Source organism: Armigeres subalbatus, unplaced genomic scaffold, assembly GCF_024139115.2.
Source record: "Armigeres subalbatus isolate Guangzhou_Male unplaced genomic scaffold, GZ_Asu_2 Contig561, whole genome shotgun sequence".
NCBI lineage: Eukaryota > Metazoa > Arthropoda > Insecta > Diptera > Culicidae > Armigeres > Armigeres subalbatus.
The window spans coordinates 764,513-787,445 of record NW_026943327.1 but is presented as its reverse complement, the minus strand read 5'-3'; positions in this window follow the sequence as shown (position 1 = coordinate 787,445).

The window sequence follows — 22,933 nt, the reverse complement described above, 5'->3', positions numbered from 1 at the left end:
GATTGACTGAACTTGCGAAATTGTACAGAGAACACAATGAATGGGGCTTGGAATTAGCTACCCATTCTCAATGTACACGTTTCGGGAGCTCTAATATTTAAAGTCAATAACGGCGCCGGCCACGTCCTTACGGTCATATAGGAATGGAAGGATTGTTAGTCCGACTCTCGTTGCTACTAGAGACCGAGAACACCTCTGCATCTCCACGATTGTCTTGGGATAGGATATCGTCTTAGTTACAAAGGATAATTTATCTGGATTCACTTTGGTAAGCGATGCGATCTATGGGATGGGAAATGACACTAATACGAGTTAAAAGTAAAAAAACATGCACGCCCGGTGGCATATGAAAGCAAAGGAAATTCGCGTTTTGGACGACTGCACGGAAGCGCAGCACCTTGTACTCACTTGTTCGATGGCTACAGCAAACTATTGAAGAACTCGCTTTTTTTTTCGACCGCGCGCGACATGCGCATGAGCCACCGAACACAAGATAGATACTTTATTTCTTTCCCTACGACTAAAACACGCACTGCACTTACTTGTTCGATAGCTACTCTTATTACCGGCCGCGCAATGCAGAACAAATATTTCGGCCGATCGCGCGATCATTCTGCAGTCCGAAACAAGAGAAACCACGCACTGAACTGATTTTTATTACCGGCCGCGCAATGCAGAACAAATATTTCGGCCGATCGCGTCATCGTTCTGCGGTCCGAAACAAGAGAAATCACGCACTGAACTGATGTTTATTACCGGCCGCGCAATGCAGAACAAATATTTCGGCCGATCGCGTCACCGTGCTGCCGTCCGAAACAAGAGAAATCACGCACTGAACTGATTTTTATTACCGGCCGCGCAATGCAGAACAAATATTTCGGCCGATCGCGTCATCGTTCTGCAGTCCGAAACAAAAGAAATTACGCACTGAACTGATTTTTATTACCGGCCGCGCAATGCAGAACAAATATTTCGGCCGATCGCGTCATCGTTCTGCAGTCCGAAACAAGAGAAATCACGCACTGAACTGATTTTTATTACCGGCCGCGCAATGCAGAACAAATATTTCGGCCGATCGCGTCATCGTTCTGCGGTCCGAAACAAGAGAAATCACGCACTGAAATCATTTTTATTACCGGCCGCGCAATGCAGAACAAATATTTCGGCCGATCGCGTCATCGTTCTGCAGTTCGAAACAAGAGAAATCACGCACTGAACTGATTTTTATTACCGGCCGCGCAATGCAGAACAAATATTTCGGCCGATCGCGTCATCGTTCTGCAGTCCGAAACAAGAGAAATCACGCACTGAACTGATTTTTATTACCGGCCGCGCAATGCAGAACAAATATTTCGGCCGATCGCGCGATCGTTCTGCAGTCCGAAACAAGAGAAATCTCGCACTGAACTGATTTCTATTACCGGCCGCGCAATGCAGAACAAATATTTCGGCCGATCGCGTCATCGTTCTGCAGTCCGAAACAAGAGAAATCACGCACTGAACTGATTTTATTACCGGCCGCGCAATGCAGAACAAATATTTCGGCCGATCGCGTCATCGTTCTGCAGTCCGAAACAAGAGAAATCACGCACTGAACTGATTTTTATTACCGGCCGCGCAATGCAGAACAAATATTTCGGTCGATCGCGTCATCGTTCTGCAGTCCGAAACAAGAGAAATCACGGACTGAACTGATTTTTATTACCGGCCGCGCAATGCAGAACAAATATTTCGGCCGATCGCGCGATCGTTCTGCAGTCCGAAACAAGAGAAATCTCGCACTGAACTGATTTTTATTACCGGCCGCGCAATGCAGAACAAATATTTCGGCCGATCGCGTCATCGTTCTGCAGTTCGAAACAAGAGAAATCACGCACTCAAATTAGTGAAATGATCCGTTTTAACATGAAAAATCATAAGGGTTGTGTACAAGACACGACCGCCCGACGTAAACTACGTAAAACAGTTTGGTGAAATGAAGAATCTAGAAAACCAGTGCAAGAATACATGTTTGCAGCAGCTCTCTACAATACGCGCTCGTTATTCTGCTACGAACGGCAACGTAATTCTGCTATGACGTCGTACTTTAAACAAATTCTTCTCGCCTCAATCTTCCTATGTTTAAAATGGTGTCCATGAGAAGAATCGATTAATTCCCAATAATGCATATTTCGAATCACTAACGACCACACGACCCACGCCATAGGCTGGAATAACAAAACCAAATAAGAATCTTGGAAGAATTAAACTTGGCTGCCACTGAAGCCATCCATGCGAATACATATTTGTAGCATCTCCCTCCGACGCGCGCTCGTGATTCTGCTACGGACGCCAGGCAACTTTATGGCCATTTTGATGAAATTTGATGAAATTTGGCCACAATATTCTTTGATATGCAAAGAATGTTTAGGCCAAATTTGAGCATAATTAGTTACAGAAAACCCCCTGACAATAATAGAACTAAACCTGCCAAAGCCGTAATTTCCCCTACTAACGATTGGCTACCATCAATGAAAGTAGCTCTTATGTCACAACTTGAGGCGAGATGCATTTTGATCAAAGTAAAACTTAATTGCTTGGTGATAGCAGATTGTTTTCCGTCGGTAGTAGAATCACGAGAGCACGATTCAGAGAAAGACTTATAATTTTGGTAGATAGTCATCCATGCGAAAACATTTTTGCAGCTTCTCCGTTTGACGCACGCTCGTGATTCTACATACATACAGAAAACATACGATGATTCAACTCATCCATGAGTTTTTAGGTGCTGAAATGCCACGTGCGCGCGGGAGAGCAGCTTTCTTATAATCAATAAAGATGGCTCATTAATCCCGCCTCTTTGTTGTCCGGTTTGACTGCAAATATTGTGTAACCGTCACACACCCCCCAAAGAGGCGTGGCTTCAGGTTCAACTTTATTGATTACAAGAAAGCAGCTCTTCCGCGCGCGCGAGCCATTTCGTTCGAGATGTCGCGGAGAGCAGACCATGGTACCACCTTCGGCATCGGCGGTGCTCCTACCGGAAATTTTATTCCCGGCGATGGTGTGACGTCGCGCGGTCGTCGTCATTAACATTAGCAGCGCTCAGTTTAAATTTTCTTGTATGATGTACGAGGAATGACGGCTTTGGCAGGTTTTGTTCTATTATTGACAGGGGGGTTTTTGTTGACCAAATTTTATGAAATTTGTCCAAAATATTCTTTTATATGCTATGATATGATATGATATTTGATATGAAGTACTAACGATCGGCTACCATCAATGAAAGTGGCTCTTGGGAGCGTCCACAAATTACGTAACGCTTAGAGGGGGAGGGGGAGATTGGGCGAAGTGTGACGACCCATACATAATTTTTAGATGCTTCATACAAAAAGTGTGACATAGGGGAGGGGGGTTGAAAATGCCCAATTTTTGCGTTACGTAATTAAAGGATCTTCCCTTAAAGTGACTCGGGGAGGCACTACACACCGTGTTATTTTTCCTATCTTTTGTCTCTTTCTAACATTGTCACCTCGTAATTTTGGAGTGGCGTATTTCGGTTTTCAGTTGTTTTATGTAACTAAATCCATCAGCATTTAGATAGCGAGTAAGCACGCGCCGGTGATACTTTTTCAAAATCATATTTGTGTTGGAAAAAAAATTAAGCATTAATGATGATCAATAGTATCAATAGAATAGGCAAATTGCTGAAGGGTTTCCGAATCGATTGATAAGCAAATGTCGAAAATAAGATAAAGACGCTATCAGCGTTTGAAATCTATCCTAATTTCGTGACGGTTTCGAATTTGGAAATTTACGTTTTAAACCCTGTATCTGAGTCTTCCCCTTAGACGAAGTTTACGTCAAAAAATCTGTAGCAAACATCAATACTGACGCCATACATTTTTTTTCAGTCATAATGCGAAACAATTGTTTGCATGGTCCCTTTCCGATACTTGCTTGGGATTCAACTACCGACGTTAGCGTTGCGCTTTGAATAAAGTTCATCTCGGAACCGATTTCTTTTTCAATCAACAGGAAAAATACAAAATTAGTCTGGCGGGAAAATTTCATGTTGTGCCGACAACATCCACATTAGTGAATAAATTGCTGTAGCAATCTTCCGATGACAGCCTATGCTCGGACCGGCACTAATGCTATGATTCCGCTACCGATGCCAAACAATTATGCTTTGTTCTATGAAGAAAGTTCGTCTAATATCAACATTCTCAATCACTAAAATCATACAACTTCGAATTACGCTAGAAAATTTCACCGAAGAATTTTCCAGTTCCTAACGGTTGCACTTTAGGAACATTATTTCCACTTAACCTTCCTTCCAAATATAATGATGGTCCTGAAAAGAACCGATTAATTGCCACTTATGTGCCTTATCAGTAGCCACTGGGCTGCGCGATCGCCATCCGATGATTCGGCTCAACGAACGCCGTCGATTGCCAGATCCGCCGAAGATGGGACACGGATGAAAATGATGTGCTCCTGCTTCCACGACCGCCACCACCACCGACCGAAAAAATTTCATCCGCACCACCACCGCTTCTGGACGCCCTGGTCCGCTCGCCGTGACATCCAGAATGAAAATGACGCGCGCACGCAAAACACTGGGCTTTTATACACAGGAAAACGAAGCAGTGGATCAAAAGGCCCGTACCTTACTGCAATCTGATGTCTGTGTTGGGGATTTATGAACGGAATTGAATTTTTCACCCGGTTTGGAAAGAAACAACATTTTCAATAGTTTAACGTTGATAATCAATAGTATCAATAGAATTGGCAAATTGCTGGAGAGTTTCTTAATCGATTAATAAGCAAATGTCGAAAATCCATCGAAAGATAAAGACGGTATTAGCGTTTGAAATCTATCCTAATTTCGTGACGGTCTCGAATTTGGAAATTTCGGTTTTACACCCTGTATCAGAGACTTCCCCTTAGACGTAGTTTACGTCAAAATGCTGGTAAATTAATTCTTTTGTGTAAAATGGTGATTCTGAAAAATCATTATCTTGATAGAAAATTTCACTTGGGAACAACTGACGCCATCCATACGAATACATATTTGCAGCACCTAAGACGCGCGCCCGTAATTGTGCTGCTGGAATAACAAAACCGAAAAAGAATTTCATTGCCACTGAAGCCATCTCCCTCCGATGCGCGCTCGTGATTCTGCTACGGACGACAGGCAACTTTATGGCGTCGCCAAGCCGATCTTCCTTTGTGTAGAATGGTGGCCCTGAGAAGAACCGATTGTCGACGATGACCACATGATCCACGACACGAGCTGGAATTCGCTCAGCTGGAATTCAACTATGGGAGCGATGCTGGGACCGCTCTCCACATTTCAAATGAAATGCCGCGCGCGCGCGGGAGAGCAGTTTTCTTATAATCAATAAAGATGGCTCATTAGTCCCGCCTCTTTGTTGTCCGGTATGACTGCAAATATTGTGGAACCGTCACATATTCACCAAAGGGGCGTGGCTACAGGTTCAACTTTATTGATTACAAGAAAGCAGCTCTTCCGCGCGCGCGAGGCAATTCGTTCGAGATATCGCGGAGAACAGACCGCGGTATCACGCGTGATACCACCTTCGGCATCGGCGGAGCTCCTACCGGAAATTTTATTCCCGGCGATGGTGTGGGTCGCGCGGTCGTCGTCATTAACATTAGCAGCGCTCAGATTAAATTTTCTTGTATGATGTAGGAGGAATGACGGCTTTGACAGGTTTTGTTCTATTATTGTCGGGGGCGGTTTTTGTTGACCAAATTTTATGAAATTTTGCCACAATATTCTTTGATATGCAAAGAGTGTTTAGGCCAAATTTGAGCATAATTAGTTACAGACAACCCCCTGACAATAATAGAACAAAACCTGCCACAGCCGTAATATCTACTAACGATTGGCTACCATCAATGAAAGTAGCTCTTAAGTCACAACTTGAGGCGAGATGAATTTTGATCAAAGTAAAACTTAATTGCTTGGTGATAGCAGATTGTTTTCCGTCGGTAGTAGAATCACGAGAGCACGATTCAGAGAAAGACTTATAATTTTGCTTGACAGTCATCCATGCGAAAACATTTTTGCAGCTTCTCCGTTTGACGCGCGCTCGTGATTCTACATACATACAGAAAACATACGATGATTCAACTCATCCATGAGCTTTTAGGTGCTGAAATGCAACGCGCGCGCGGGAGAGCAGTTTTCTTATAATCAATAAAGATATTGTGTAACCGTCACACACCCCCCAAAGGGGCGTGGCTACAGGTTCAACTTTATTGATTACAAGAAAGCAGCTCTTCCGCGCGCGCGAGGCATTTCGTTCGAGATGTCGCGGAGAGCAGACCGTGGTACCACCTTCGGCATCGGCGGAGCTCCTACCGGAAATTTTATTCCCGGCGATAGTGTGGGTCGCGCGGTCGTCGTCATCAACATGAGCAGATTAAATTTTCTTGTCTGAAATAGGGGGAATGACGGCTTTGGCAGGTTTTGTTCTATTATTGTCAGGGGGGTTTTTGTTGACCAAATTTTATGAAATTTGGCCACAATATGCTTTGATATGCTATGATATTTGATATGAAGTACTAACGATCGGCTACCATCAATGAAAGTGGCTCTTGGGAGCGTCCACAAATTACGTAACGCTTAGAGGGGTGTTGGGCGAAGTGTGACGACCCATACATAATTGTTAGATGCTTCATACAAAAAGTGTGACATAGGGGGGAGGGAGGGTTGAAAATGCCTAATTATTGCATTCCGTAATTAAAGGATCTTCCCTTAAGGTAACTCGGGGAGGCACTACACACCGTGTTATTTTTCCTATCTTTTGTCTTTTTTCTTAAATTGTCACCTCGTAATTTTGGAGTGGCGTATTTCGGTTTTCAGTTGTTTGATGTAACTGTAAATGTATCAGCATGTAGATTTCGAGTAAGCACGCGCCGGTGATACTTTTTCAAAGTCATATTTGTTGGAAGAAAAAAAAATTAAGCATTAATAATAATCTATAGTATCAATAGAATTGGCAAATTGCAGTCGAATTTGTAAATTTCCGTTTTAAACACTGTATCTGAGTCTTCCCCTTAGACGAAGTTTACGTAAAAAAATCTGTAGCAAACATCAATACTGACGCCATACAATTTTCTTCAGTCATAATGCGAATCAATTGTTTGCATGGTCTCCTTCCGATACTTACTTGGAATTCAACCACCGACGTTAGCGTTGCGCTTTGAATAAAGTTCATCTCGGAACCGATTTCTTTTTCATTCATCAATAGGAAAAATAAAAAATTAGAGTCGCGCGGGAAAATTTCATGTTGTGCCGACAACATCCAAATCGTTGCAAACGCCACATTAGTGAATAAATTGCTGTAGCCATCTTCCGATGACAGCCTATGCTCGGACCGGCACTAATGCCATGATTCCGCTACCGATGCCAAACAATTATGCTTTGTTCTATGAAGAACGATATCTAATATCAACATTCTCAATCACTAAAATCATATAACTCCGAATTACGCTAGAAAATTTCACCGAAGAATTGCACTTGCACTTTAGGAAAATTATTTCAACTTAACCTTCCTCCCAAATATAATGATGGTCCTGAAAAGAACCGAATAATTGCCACTTATGTGCCTTATCAGCAGCCACTGGGCTGCGCGACCACCATCCGATGATTCGGCTCAACGAACGCCGTCGGTTGCCAGATCCGCCGAAGATGGGACATGGATGAAAATGATGTGCTGCTGCTTCCACGACCGCCACCACCACCGACCGAAAAAAAATTATCCGCTGAGACAGCCGTTGTCACTGGGACCGCTTCTGGACGCCCTGGTCCGCTCGCCGTGACATCCAGAATGAAAATGACGCGCGCACGCGAAACACGGGGCTTTTTATACACAGGGAAAACGAAGCAGTGGATCAAAAGAACCGTACCTTACTGCAATCTGATGTCCGTGTTAGGAATTTATGAACGGAATTGAATTTTTCACCCGGTTTGGAAAGAAACAACATTTTCAATAGTTTAACGTTGATAATCAATAGTATCAATTTAATGTGCAAATTGCTGGAGAGTTTCTGAATCGATTGATAAGCAAATGTCGAAAATCCATCGAAAGATAAAGACGCTATTAGCGTTTGAAATCTATCCAAATTTCGTGACGGTCTCGAATTTAGAAATTTTGGTTTTACACCCTGTATCTGAGTCTTCCCCTTAGACGTAGTTTACGTCAAAACTCGTGATGCATTATGTCAAAATCGCAAACAAGTTAGTTCGCGCGGGAGCGCTCAATGGTTGAGTTTTATGAATGATTTTCCCAACACTGGTACTAAGTCGACCAAACTGTTCTGAAGTACGTATCTTCTAGTGTATCAGCAAATATGCATAGAAATAAAATATTCTAGGATACGAAATTAACCTAGAATAAAATTATCGTGTTATTAATAATTGCAAAATATTTGAAGATCTCCAAAACGTTCTGGAGTTTAGAACAAGCGATCTACCCGATCATCCAAGTCCTAAATTCGTACATCACTTCTTATCCCAGCAAGTTTATACAGCTGATAGGATTTCACTCACTACTTGTACAAGCTACAATAGACCCTCTTTTAGCTCATGTTCTAAAATTCGATATCGACTCATAGAAGCAAATTATGTTATATGTACTACAAATGATTTCACGGTTACTCTGATAATCCTTTCGAACAATTTTCCAAGAAACTTCTGTTCCACATCTCGATATATCCTTGTTCAAAGGTGCTTTTATTAGCGACTCGAAGGATCGACTGTATTGCACACCCTTTCCGGTTCTTCAAAACATCCTGGAGCTCAGTACATTCGATCAATTCAGTCATTGTGCATATAATAGATATCTTGATCTTAACTCAATTTAATTTTCATGGAAACTAGGTCATCATCATATACTTACTGAACCGTATTGGGTGTAAACTGATTATGAGGACAATGCAAAGGCCATGAGGTACCTTGAGCTGAACTCGAGAATGTTTTGTATGAGCTGGAACATCTCGTATTCATGAATGAGTGTCAGAGTTTAGAACGATTGAACTTGATTTAGCGTTCAGAGTGATCAAACAATGTTTCATAGAATTCAAACATTTCATATTCATTTGAATGATCTCTGAAGCAAAATCTTCCCAAGGTCTCGAATATCTGGGTCTTCAGGGTAAAGTCAAACTTGACCTCCGATATGTTTCTTATAAGGTACACCGGGGCAAGTTGAAACGGTTTTTTCAAAGTTGAACTTTTTTTTTCCAATTTCGTTTATTTGGTAGGCTCAGGCGTGACACTTTACGGAGCCATTGTTCTTTGTGATATATACAATCAATATCATTTTATTATACGGTTAGTAAGAGGGGGGTAGAAGCCAGCGTACTCGTGGTGACTCGAGGTTAGTTTACAATGTTTAAGGATGGACGGGGCTTAGGATTTGGGATCAGGAAATTTCAGCTTCTCATCCGGGCATTTGGCGTCAGTGACGATGTGGCGTGTCGTCGTGCTCGAGGAATGGTTCGACTGGGAGCATCTTCCGGATGGCAAGAGCTATGGAGCTCTACGGAACAAAAAGGCAGAGACAGAACAAAAAAAACTTTAAAGAAAGAAAAAAAAAACAAAATGTTAGATTTTGATATCAGAAGCACAAAGAAAACTATAAATGGCCTGCATATAGACAACATCACGATCTCCCAAAACACCGCGAACTTCCCTGAAGGGTTGTTTACCTCGGGCCACAAGGGTATCCAATAATTGCTCTCTGGAGGCGTCATTTTCCGAGCAGGACCAAACTACGTGATCGATGTCATCATAACCGGCTCCGCACCTACATAAGTTGCTATCGACAAGGTTTATTCTGTACAGATGTGCGTTTAGTGAATAGTGATTAGACATAAGTCTCGACATCACGCGAATGAAGCCTCGACTTAAGTCCTCACCTCTGAACCACGCTCGCCCAGAAACTTTTGGAACTATGGAAAATAGCCACCGTCCAAGTTCGTTGTGTGTCCAATTTCTTTGCCAACTTTGAAGAGTACTCTGACGGACTAATGGGAAAAACTCGTTGCTCGAGAATTGTCTATCATAAACCTCACCTTCCTGTGCGCCCACCAGCGAGTCTGCCTTCTCATTGCCGTAGATTGAGCAGTGAGATGGGACCCAAACAAAGGTAATCTTGAATGATCTTTCGACCAAAACACGCATCTGCTCTCTTATGTTTGTAAGAAAGTAAGATGCGTGCTTAACAGGTTTCATCGACCGGAGTGCCTCGATAGAACTAAGACTATCCGAGAAGATGAAATAATGGTCTACGGGCTGATTGGAAATTATCCCCAAAGCGAAGTTAATTGCTGCCAGCTCAGCAACATAAACCGAACACGGTTCCTGGAAGTTTTCGGAAGGTGGTTGAAGTTACATTGAAAACACCGAAGCCAGTGGATCCGTTAATGCGAGAACCATCAGTGAAATATCTGTTGTTGCAATTGACATGTTCATATTTTTCTGAAAAAAAGGGGAGGAATAGATATTTGTCGAAGATGATCTGGTATTCCTTGAATAGCGTATTTCATGGACAGATCGTATTCAATTGAGGAACTGTCGTTGGTGAAGTGAACTCGAGGTGGATTATAACACGGAAGACAAAGATCTGATGATATGTAGTTGAGATAGACTCTAAGGAATCTTGAACGACAAGTCAGTTCAAGCATTTTATCGAAGTTATCTAAGACAAGTGTGTTACTTGTTCCACATTTGACGAGTATTCTAAGTGAGAGCTCCCAGTAACGGTGCTTTAAAGGAGTGACTCCAGCAAGCACCTCCAGGCTCATGTTATGCGTTGAATGCATGCAGCCAAGGGCAATACGCAAACAACGATACTGAATTCGTTCCAATTTGATCAGGTGGCAATCAGCTGCTGAGAGGAAGCAGAAAGAGCCATACTCTAAAACAGAGAGAATAGTCGTTCTATAGAGTTTGATGAGGTCTTCCGGGTGAGCACCCCACCAGGTTCCGGAGATAGAACGTAGAAAATGGATCCTTTTCCGGCATTTTTGTATCAAATACTCAAAATGGAGTTTCCAAGTACATTTAGAATCAAACACGACCCCAAGGTATTTAGAAGATAAAGATTGGTTGATGTCATCATTCAACAGTTTTAGTTTCAGTTGAGCTGGGTACCGCTTCCTAGTAAACACAACCAACTGAGTTTTTTGCGGTGAAAACTCGATCCCTAAATGTCTGGCCCAAACAGTCAGATTATCTAGGGTACTTTGCAATGGTCCTTGCAAGACAGCTGCACATGGACCTCTTAGAGAGACCACGGCATCATCTGCAAGTTGTCTGAGCGTGCATTGTCCTTCCAAACAATTGTCAATATCTTTAACATAGAAATTATAAAGCAAGGGACTTAAACATGATCCTTGGGGAAGGCCCATGTAGCTATTTCTGGAAGTTGTCAGAGTGCCGAGTGTAAAGTTCATTTGTTTTTCTGACAACAAATTATACAAGAAATTGTTCAAAATAACGGGTAATCCACTACTGTGCAGATTGTCTGACAGTACTTCTATGGAAACTGAATCAAAAGCGCCCTTAATATCCAAGAATACTGAAGCCAATTGCTCCTTGTGCGCAAAGGCCAGTTGTATATCTGAAGAAAGCAACGCTAGACAATCGTTTGTTCCTTTCCCTTTTCGAAATCCAAACTGAGTATTTGAAAGCAATGCATTTTCTTCGACCCAATGGTCGACTCTTGAAAGGATCATTTTCTCGAATAATTTTCTCATGCATGATAGCATGGCAATCGGTCGGTATGAATTGTGATTAGACGCTGGTTTCCCAGGCTTTTGAATAGCTATTACTTTGACCTGTCGCCATTCAGGTGGCACAATGTTGTACTCCATGAAGCAGTTGTACAGGTCAAGTAATCGTCTTTTACGATATCTGGGAGGTTTTTAAGAAGATTGAATTTGATGTTATCGCATCCCGGAGCAGAGTTATTCGATGAAAGAAGAGACATAGAAAGTTCCAGCATTGTGAATGGTCCACCCAAAGAACCGGGATCAGGGACTGATTCTCGAACTAGCGGCTATGCTGGTACGGAATCTGGACAGACCCTTTTTGCGAAGTTGAATATCCATCGATTGGAGTATTCTTCACTCTCATTGGTGGAAATGCGGTTCCGCATGTTGCGAGCCGTTTTCCAAAGTGTTGTCATTGAGGTTTCTCGTGATAGTCCCTCGACAAAACGTCGCCAGTAGCTACGTTTTTTGCCTTGAGAAGATTTTTGAGTTTTCTTTCGAGCCTCAAATACTCTTCAAAAGCTCTGACCTTCCGTGTTTACGGAAGGCCTTGAAGGCATCAGATTTCTCAGAATACAACTTAGTACATTCATCATCCCATCCAGGAGTGGCTGGTCTTCTGATGACAGATGTACTTGGAACGCGTCGTTTCTGAGCTTCTAGTGCGCTTTTTTGAATCAACTCAATAAGGAATCGATATTCATCCAAAGGTGGAAGAGTATCAGTTGAGTCAATACCAATTTTTACCGCCGATGCAAATTTTTGCCAGTCAATGTTCTTCGTGAGATCGAAAGGAACATTAACTGGCTCAGATTGCTGATAGCCACTCTTAATTGTGGTGATTATCGGCATATGGTCACTACCATGGGGATCTTGATATACCTTCCACGTGCAATCTAATGATAGTGAATTTGAACATAAAGACAGATCAATACGGCTTTGTTGACCATTTGGTCCTATTCGAGTTACTTCACCAGTGTTCAAAATATTCAAATTGAAATCGTCACACAAATCATAGAAAATAGGCGCTCTATAATCGTCATACGTTTCGCCCCATCCAATACCATGTGCGTTCATATCACCCAATATCAATACTGGAGATGATAGGAGGGAGACTGCGCTCCAAAAATGTCGACGATTAATAGAGGCATTTGGAGGAATGTACACTGAAGCTATGCAAAGATCTTTATTCTTCACATTTACTTGGCATGCGACGATTTCTAAGCCGGGAACAGTCGGAATGGGAATTCTGTAGAAGGAGTAGCACTTTTTGATCCCCAAAAGAACGCCACCATAATGATCATCCCGATCTTGGCGAATAATATTAAAATCGTGGAAGTTGATTTCATCTTCAGAAGAAAGCCATGTTTCACAGAGTGCAAATATATCGCAATCGGAATTGCGAATCAAAAACTTGAACACGTCTAATTTGTTTTTCAGACTATGACAGTTCCACTGCAGCACAGTGATTGTATCTTGGGTATTGGCCGTATTATCCATCGAAAGATACAATTCCTGCAAGAAGGGGCCATGAAACAGTCAATTGCTTCAGATAACTTTCCACTGTTGGTATAAAAAGGTCAATGATAGGCCTCAATGAATTCGGAATATTGAATAAATTCAAAAACGGTCCACAAGGTCCTTAAAGGAGATCAATCCTCGCTTGGACGGAATACTTTTTACTAGAAGTGCGAATTACTTTTTTCTTTCGTTGATTCTTCCTAGCCGGATGTTTCTTCGAAACATCGGATTTTAACAATGGCGGGAATGCCTTACTGCAACTAGGATCAAAAGAAGCAGTAGGGACAGGTTGCTTCGGGATTTTTAATAAACCCCCATTACCTTCAGATTTTGCCAAGCTTTTATGGATGATTTTTGTTCTCTTGCGGCGCGATCCCGGGGAAGACGGTTGCTTCCTCTTTTCGGGCACGTGTACCTCCGCAGGATCATCCATATCGGCTGCGTCAGAGTCCAATTCATCAATGGATATGGAATCATAATAATCACTTACACGAACGGTAGCTGAAATAGCAGTCGATGCAGTGGCTGTGGCGGATGTGTCTTGCGACTTAACCATTTCCGCATACGACTGCTTGGAGCGCTGTACCAACGAGCGCTTCACTTTTTGGGTGCGCTTTTTGTACACCGGGCATTCCTGCAAACCATGGGGAGGATTCAAACCACAATAAGCACATTTTGTTGCCTGTTGCTGGCAGGACTCCTCCGATGCCTTTCAGAACATTTGCCACAACGTGGTTTGTTGTCACAAAACTCGGCAGTGTGACCAAGTTGTTTGCAATTGGTACAATTAAATACCCTTGGCACAAAAAGGCGCACCGGAAATAGCATGTTTTCAATATCAACATATTTTGGGAGCATCGAACCGGCGAACGTCACCCGAAGCGAACCTGACTTGAATATACCTTCTTTCCATCTACCGTGGCTGCTGAATGCAATTCCTTGCAGTCCAGAATATCCACGGTAGACTCCATTGCATTCTTTAGGCGGCCTTTTCCCGCAAGTACATCCTTGCAAGTCAGGCTCGCTGCGTTGATCACACCTTCAATTTCGACCTCCCGCGAGGGACATAAACCATATATTCAACATTGTACGCCCTGTCGCCAGCAATTTCATTCGCCACCTGGTATGTAGGTGCGGTGATGCGTAGTTTGTTCCTGTTGATCTGGCTAAAATCAAGCTTCGGAAAACGACGCGTCAAATCTCGTTTAATGCCGAGAAAATCTAGGCTTTTTACTTTCTGCCGAAAGTAAACAACCCAAGGCCCAGGCGAAGCCGCATGGTACAATCGAGTGCGCCCTCCATTTTTAGCAGGCACATTGCCTTCTCCAGTCTCCTCCTCCATTCTCACCCCGCAAGGTGGAAGGATAATTTTGCTTATACTAACTTAGAACTAATAGCAAATTAGAAAAAAAAACTTAAAAAAAAACTAATTCGATTAATTCTAAGCAGTCCCACTCTGTATCAAACAGAAGGGAGAACAATAAAAAGTTTTGCCACTTATCTGCCCCTGCTGCTGTAGGTAGCAGCAGTAACAATAGCCTGCTTCACTGGCGTCGCCAGAAGCAGCTACTTCACTCGCCGACAGTGATCGCCTTGGATCCGTAGGTAAAAGTTGAACTTTGAAGTGGTGTAAAAAAATCACCCTTTGATAAATTTTGAATCCGTTTGCGGTGTTTGCTAGTTCGGGCCAAAGATTATACATAAAAAATAAGCAATCTTACCAAACTTTTTTATAAATATTTTGCAAACTTAAATTATTTTTGTATATGCTCCGTTTCAACTTGCCCCGCATATCGGGGTAAGTTGAAACACTGCGCCGTATACAGACATAAGCAAACTGTACCGTATCAAAAACAAAATATATGTAGGGTAACCGTATCCTTAGTGGAGGTAGCACCAATAGTGGAGGTAGTGGGGTTTTAATGAGATTTATCATATTTATAGACTATACGATGGTTTCAGTTGATGCGACGTGCTTTAAATATCCTGTTAAATGCAACTTACCTTAACATTTCGCTTGAAAAACTATTGAAAACAATGATTTTCCTTAACAAAATTGACTCCCTTGCACCTATAGTGGTGCAACTGTACCAATAGTGGTGAGTCTCATAAGAAACCAATGGATAGCACCACTATAGGAACCAAAATTAATTTTTACCGCCACTAAAGGAACAGTGTACCCATAGTGGTGCAAGCAATATTTGGTAATTGTTGATGTTCAATGACATCTATCTCATTTTTGTTAGCAAATTTATTAGTTTATCTATTGACTAAGATAATAAAGCAGTAAATTCCCCATAATTATCAATTTTTAAAAAATATTTTCTTTTGTGGATCTACTAATACCTCCACTATTGGTGCCGTTACCCTACTCAGTGTAACTCAAGATACACGAGGTTCTAAAGGTGACTATACTGCCAAGATTCGCATAAGAGTCCCATGTATATTTTTGACGATTTTGATTATCTTTCAGAAATTAACTTAAAATTGTCTCCTAAAACCCTGATAAAATAGTAAGCTTTGTTCTAGAAATTTGAAAATCAAATCCCACTTGTCTCATCCACATTCCAAATTTTGATACTCTATACTCTTTTCTTTGAATTATACGCTTGATTAATTCGGCTGTGACTTCTTCATAAATTCACATTAATTAACCAGCGTATCTCTCATATACCCTCGATTAGAGAAAGGGGGGCTGGGGAAGTGAAAGGTGGAGTTAATGAAATGTTTACATGCTCTATGATTTATTTTTTGAGTGCCAGTGCTCTCAGCGAGGCAAAGTAGATTAAGAATCTCAAAACTAGACCGTGCAGCTTAAACATGGCCCCTTTTTATTCTATTCTTCAGTGGAGATTGTGGGAGGGATGCATTCACGACAGGGCAGAAATTTATTAAATTAATTTTCAGAGTTTTCGACCATCCTATTAATTTTTGTTTTCCGAATGTACTTACGGACCATATTGAATTCTGGAAACATTAATTGCGAGGGTGACGTTTTGAATCGTTGTTTCAACTTGCCCCGCACCACGCATTTCTATTTGCCCCGATGGGTTGAACATGCGGAGCAATATCAAACTACCAAAATACAAAAATTAAAACGTATCTTTCATCGATTTTTCATAATCATTATGTTTATTCAACATTGAATGATTACCTACCGTGAAAATTTGATGAAAAAACACTTCCAAACATCATTTTGGGACTTGTTTCATTGGCACGTCAAAAAGTTGGTTCGAATTTTGCAAAGGGTGAAAAATAAACAATGGCAGGGATTGCTTTTAGTAGCTGCAATCTTCCGGGAATGGCAGTCAGAAGGTGCGTTTAGGGGAGTAACTTGTTGAAAAAAATAATCTAAACCCTATTCGGTCATTGCTGATCTAAATTACAGCTTCCGTTTCAACTTACCCCGCATTTCAATTTGCCCCGGTGTACCTTAAAGCCTACATCCTGATGAACAATTTTACTGAAGATAGTGGGGATCTAGCTCCTGTAAGCCTGTGTAAGTAAGCATTCTCTTATGAAAAAGAATGGGAATTTCGAACCCTGACTGCTTCCTTGACGTGATCTAGAGTTATTGTAACTAGCAAGTTACCGTAATTGAACAAAAATACAAATTTAAATTTACATTCAGGTCACTATGATGATCAATAAAACTAAAAATTACATATCATATTCAGGCCAACATGATTTCGCCTCCGTAATGCTTCATGGCAAATGAGCCTCCCAAAAAAACGAAAGGTTGAAGGAATTTAGATCACCCACGGTGATATGAATGTGAAATGTAAAATAAGTTTGCATTAGAAAATTATTAGACTCTTTTAGTGGAATGTCTTAACCTGTCACCACGTTGTAATCTTTTAAGATACGTATTTCAATTTCAACTAGAAAGTCGTTTTCAGTGTCTCGTACTCGACTCTTCAGTACTACGTACTTGAATCGACTTGACTCGACAAGTCGATGACCTTATCAACGTTGTGGAATTACATGGAAAAGAACTAAACTCGTCTTATGACGTTTAGTTTTTGTATGGACATAAACATAATATAAACAAATTTTTATTTAAGGAGTCACTTATGATTATACAGGTAATACTGTATATTATTTATTTTCTCTTACAAGAGTTACATTTTAAAATTACAGTCCTCATCACTTTGTTTCATATACAAGATGCTATTGTCATATTAGCTACTACAAAGCCATTGTTATTCAAAGAACAGGGAGTCTACTTTTTCAACTCACACCTAAAGTATTCCTCCTTAGCTAACCATGGAAATGCGAAAACTTGTTTGCGAACAATATTGCAGGCATTGTTAATCGACATAATAGAAAATATCAACTCCATTTGGGTTTCTCGGAGAAAGTCCTGGCATTTAAATGGATACTCGGAACTGATGTTGCTTTCACTATTATAGACGATAGGGTAGCAGCCTTCGTCAACTCATATCATAAATTGTGCAAGTGTTGACAATTCCAGAGAAACACCTTGAAAGCAAAGTACAGTTTGTTTCGTATGATGATATAAAGTGTAAATGTTTGGCAAATAATTGTATTGACAAACCGTTGCTGTGAACAAATATCACCAACCACCCTTTCCTAACGTTATTTCCCAGATAACTCAACCAATGGACTCGTCTGTTTCGCAAGGCTTCAGGCTGTCAACGAACATCGTGCAGCATCTCTTCGTTACATAATTATCAGAAAATTGGATTTCATGTTAACTGTCCGCCTACACGACCTATGATTGATACATTTGCCCTTTCTCGAAATAATTAATTTCTCTAGCTCTGGTGTTTTACCTGCAGTGTGAATACTAATCTAAATTAATTAAAACCTGGGGTTATGGTTCCTGGAAATTACTTCCAAGCTTTGCTTTCGCTTGTATTGCTGTTCCTGGCCGGGATGGAGCTCTTCAAAATGATTCATTTTTTATTTTATTTGTAATACGACTAATTTGAGTGGCTTAGAAACTTCCTTAATGCATTGGTGGCGCTGATAAAAAATTGCATTGATGTCAGGCGGTTGGTGAACTTTTTTCTTAACTTTACGCTGTTTAAATAATGACCAAAATGTAGAAATGAAAACAAAGCTTTTCGGGAATATTTTATTTGCTTCAGTCTTGCAGTCTTAAACTTTCATTCAGTTACAGTTACCGACCCAGTTTGCGGTTTATGGTCTTTGCTCCTGCCTAATGATTGGTATTAGTAGCAGCAACATCGCCGTTGAAAATATTCCTAAAAGGCACCTGCAGACACCGATTAGAGCTAAGAGACTGCTAAGTTTTCTACGGGAGTTAAAGTTTTTGGCCTGTACGTATCTGCTGTATCATCACGCTGCAGCGTTAGATCGTTCAATGTGTAATCGACCGGATTTTCGAGTTTGCTAGGTGAGTTAATCAGGGTTTTTGTTTTTAGCTTAAGAGAAAAACCAAGGGTAATCAGACACTTTATTAGCAGCCCATTACCGCTGAATTAAAAGAGTTTGAATCCTGATTCCATCAGAGAAGTGTCGAGTATCATTTGTCTAATCGAAAACCCCGAATCGAGTCTCAACTACTTCAACATTAACAATGATTTGGGTGTAGAAAGTGGAAACTGCTGTCCCACAAAAAAACGAAGAGATTTTAGGCACTACACAGCCTTGGTCAGAATTGAAGTTTAAATAAAAGTTGTTCACTGAAGCATTTGACATGTGGAAAGAATCAACTCGCTTCACATTTTGGAATTCGCTAAACCATCAAATACAACACGTCAAGGATTGCGGTAGAATACCTTAGTGTTTTAAATTCGCTCAACCAATCTTTACTATAACCTACGCGTTGTCGACACTTTGTTTGATATTGTTTAACCTGTCAAATAAATAGACGAAGTAGAAATAAAATAATATATTGCAATGAGAAGCTTCTTGAACAAGATGCCAATTTAAAGCGTGGCCTTTATTAGGCCATCCATTATAGTTAGCAAAGACAAGGATACAACACGTAAGTATATACACCATTAGCTTCGAATGGGGCCAAAGCCGAACAGCCGTACTGAACGACCGTCACTGGAGAAGAAAAACTAAAACGTTCTTCACGAGAAAGCTGAAATGCTTGTTTCCGCAATAGGTACCGAAACGATTCGGTCCATTGGTCAACCGGAATGATACTATGAAAAACCAGCATGAATGGTGTTAGGGATATCGGAGCTAAATGCACTAGGTGCGATTCATAGAAATATACTAATGGAATTCATGCAATGTATTTTTACTGTTTATGCTATCTTAAGACCAGTTGAAAGTTTGAACCTTTGAGCTTCAATAATATGTGAAAAAATCATAGAAGGGAAAGCGCAGATCATTGTGTTCTGCATTCCCACACGTACGTGTGCTAATAAGACAGCCACTGGTCATATGACCGCCCTGGGTTATTTTGACACCAGACATGTGAAATAAGGGAAGCGTCAAGGAAATGGCATCTGAAGCGTTATTGGAGGACAAGATGACGATGATACAAATGATGCCCCCAGCCATCGAACTTCGGAGGACACGGAAGTGCACTTCACTTGCCTTCGTCACCCATCGTTCTAGCTTTGTGCCTTTGGCTTCAAGGAACATAGAAAGTTAAAACGTTCTAGGCAGGCCTGTCACGTTTCGTTGCAGATGACTGAACTAAATTTAGGGCCCCCTTGTTGGTTTGTGCTTTTGGTTATTTGAACATATGATACGGAAAGGCTTTATCTACACTTAAAAACAAATTCTCGTAAATTAGTGCAGATTAACCCCAGAGCTTTCGGTACCATAGTACATAGATTTACAGGGTTACAATTCTATAGTTTTGTAAAGAGTTGGATTCATTTTCGTTTGCAATTTTGGATAAAGAGAAAATGACTCATATGTCTACATCTAAATAATGAGTATTATGACCAAAATATTGTTTAAGTAAGTCGCTCAATGTTTATGATTGTACAGCACTTACATAACAACATATTGCTTGATCAACCTAAATGTGTACCCGAGTGACCACAATTGGGTTGTTGAGCAGAGAAAAATATGGGGTTTTTTATAGTTTAACATAAAGAGAATGCTTTTCTGATCTCCAACATATTTTTATTTTGTTTGTAAACCTTTTATTTACATTTTTGTATAGCAAACAAAAAGCCATTTCAATCGATAGAATGACACTAAAAATTCATAGAATGAAATTTGGCCCATGTAGCATAAGAACATATTTTTAGTCCCATATAAATTTAAAATGGAAATTAAAATAGTTCCGGGGCTCCAAAAATTCTGAAAAATTGGGGTTAGGCTTAGTTTCTTATGCAGATTCAGAATATGTTAAAACATATATACCCCTAAACAACCCAATTACTTGATTTTATTTTCGTTCTAACTTCTTATGCAATGCTTCATGAGCATGACTAAATGGCTTTCCTTTTCGGATTTCTACGGAGCACAAAGCTTCCAAGTAGAACGTTGTAGTATCAATAGCATCATCCAAGTCACTTAAAGCTTCGTCGAATTAAAAAATAATTTGAGTTAACGGAGACGCGCCAGCCTCGGGCTAAAAGTCTCCTTAATAAAGACACCCAAAAAAATTTGAGTTAAGTACAAGACACTGAAGACGGCCTTACAGTTGAGGTTGAAATACGTATCTGTCAAAGGTACAATCAAGTGGTGGAATTAAATGGAATTGTACAAACTGGTATCATGACAAGTAACGACATTCCACTGAAAGCTCAAAATAATTTTCTTTTATATGTTTTAGTAAAAAAAATCGGTCTATAAAGTTGTTCGGAATAGTAAGGTCATTATTATGGTGTTATAAAAAACTTCCACAATTATTAACTGCGAGTTTTCTGAGTAAAATTACAATTTCTGCATTCGTATATCATGAGGCTAGCACGATGATACTTTTATGCCCAGGGCAGTCGAGACAATTTGCAAGCCGAAGATTGCCTACACCGGCACCGAGAATCGAACCCAGCCACCCTTAGCATGGTCTTGCTTTGTGGCCGTGCATCTTACCGCATGGCTAAGGAGGGCCCAAAGGCGACTTTTCCGAGAAATCAAAAACAAAAAAAAAATATCTAAAATACTTTTTTTGCAATTCCTGATCATAATACCTGGTTTACAGTTGTCATTTGAGTGATAAAACGGCCTGCTTTTCCATACCAACAAAATGTGTGCTTTAATGACCATTATGCAACTCAAATGGGTTGCATAATATTCATTATAGCACTCATTTGGGTGCAATAATGAAAAACCTACATTGGGACAGTAGTTACATGACTACATTTAGCTGAATTAGTTTGGGTGAGTGTTTAAATAGTGTACTCTAAGCGTCTCGTAATAAATGAAATGGTTTGTTGGACATAACATCACAATTTTCCAAAGGCAATTGTATCCATCGCTTCATAGCTTTTCAAGCTATGCAATTTGGCACGATAAGATGTAATCTCTGCCATATTTATTGGCATGAATGATCATGTGGAGTAAATTCGATTGTACAATTTTGGTATAGATTTATCATATTAAAGCCCGTTTTTCGTCATTGCAAAAAATAGCGTGTGCAACTCGTTGCAAAACTCGATTTTTTCAGCACTCGTAGTATTTATCCAACTCGGCAAGCCTCGTTGGATAAACGTACAACTCGTGCTGAAAAAATCATCTTTTTGCAACTAGTTGTACAAACTACTATTTTAGGGGCGCTCTAATCCAAGTAGGTAAAATTGATCTAAATCAGGCAACAGCAAGTAGCCAGAGGGGGGCAGGGGGGCCGTCGCCCCCCTAAATGGTGGAATGATTGAACGGGTACTGAAATGATTTCGTTTAAACATGTGCACTTTACAATCCAATCATATTCAGAAATAGGTTTCCCAAAATAGATTCCCAAAAAACTTATAAGGGTATCCAGGATCCATACTATATGAAAGTTCAAAACAACTCGAAACATGTCGGGCTAAAGAATTCTCCTAGAAATCCTTCTAGAAGCTCCCCTGGGAACTTCTAAATTCCTCCGAAAAGTTATCCACAAATTCCTTTGAAAATCGTTAGAAAATCTTCTCCTGTAATTGTAATTTCTCCTTATCTAGAAACCCCAACTAAATTTTTTAGGAAATTCACGAGGAAGTTTCTTGAAGATTTCTTTTCTTCCCTTCAAGTTTTATTTCTAGACATTTCTTCGGCTATTCTTCCAGGAAAATCTCCAGCATTTCCTTCAGGAATGCATTCTAGAGTTCCTCCCTGAATACATACGGAATTTCCTCCCAAAATTCCACTAGAAGTTTCTTCAGTAATTTATGACGGAAATCCACCGATTTCGCTCCATAATTTCTTCTGATCTATAAAAAATTTCTTCGGAAATTCTTCTAGAAACTGCTTTGAGAATTCCTCCAGGAACTCTTCCTTAAATTCCTCCGGGATAACTTCCAGGAATTTTTCCGGGAATACCTCTATAAATTCAATAGCGAAATCCTCTTGAATTACATTATAGAATTCTTTCCGCAATTATTTCAGAATATCCTTCAAGAATTCCTGTAGAAATTTCTTTAGGAATTTCTCCAGGAATTCGTCCAAGTATTTCCACGGAAATTCTTCCCTTCCTTCAGGAATTTCTCCGGGATTTTTTCCGCGAAATTGTCCT